Below are 731 nucleotides of genomic sequence, written 5' to 3'. Positions count from 1 at the left end.
GTTTGTAAAGTGTTGAAGTTCAACTTTAGGAAAATAAATGAAACGTGAGTTTCAAAAACGTAGAAAAGGAGAAAATCATAAGGGAAGGATACAAAAAATGTTAAAATGTTTCCGCGACAATGTTTTTAAAAGCAAAGAAAATATTTACAGGATTTGGAGTGAGAGTGGCAGTGGCAGTGGCAGTGGAAAATAAAGTTCAAGCGAAAGATTAAGCAAGGAAAATGTTTGTCCTGCAAATTTATTTGGAATTCTTCATCACAGCCCGTTTAGTTGTAAGAATATCTCATATGTGTGAAATGTGCTATGTGCTATATGCTATCAGTGCCGGTATTATGGATTATTTTGGACTTTTATTCCATGTACTTTTTAATTGAATTGAAATTCCAAAGACAAGATACGAGTACATGTGACGTGGGAAAAGAATTATCTACGGCTGTTGAATTATTCAATTTGGTCACATTTATTGCATTTAAGTTTTATATTTGCAGGTTAATGGAGCCTGCGGCTTAAGTGATATACAAAGATAAATGAAAAAGGATAAGAAAATTGCTTAATTCTTTAGACTTCCTACGTCTTCTATCGTATAGAAAAGTGTTATTATTGGCATAAAGTGGAAATATAATACATTTTTTACTTACAATGAGAGTTTGAAACATTTTATGTAATAATATATATAAAAAAGTAATAGTTAATATTAATTATCTTACATTGTGACCGAAAAGAAATTTTAA

Source organism: Teleopsis dalmanni, chromosome 2 (genome assembly GCF_002237135.1).
Source record: "Teleopsis dalmanni isolate 2A chromosome 2, ASM223713v2, whole genome shotgun sequence".
In the NCBI taxonomy this organism is placed as follows: Eukaryota; Metazoa; Arthropoda; class Insecta; order Diptera; family Diopsidae; genus Teleopsis; species Teleopsis dalmanni.
This window is presented reverse-complemented; position numbering follows the sequence as displayed.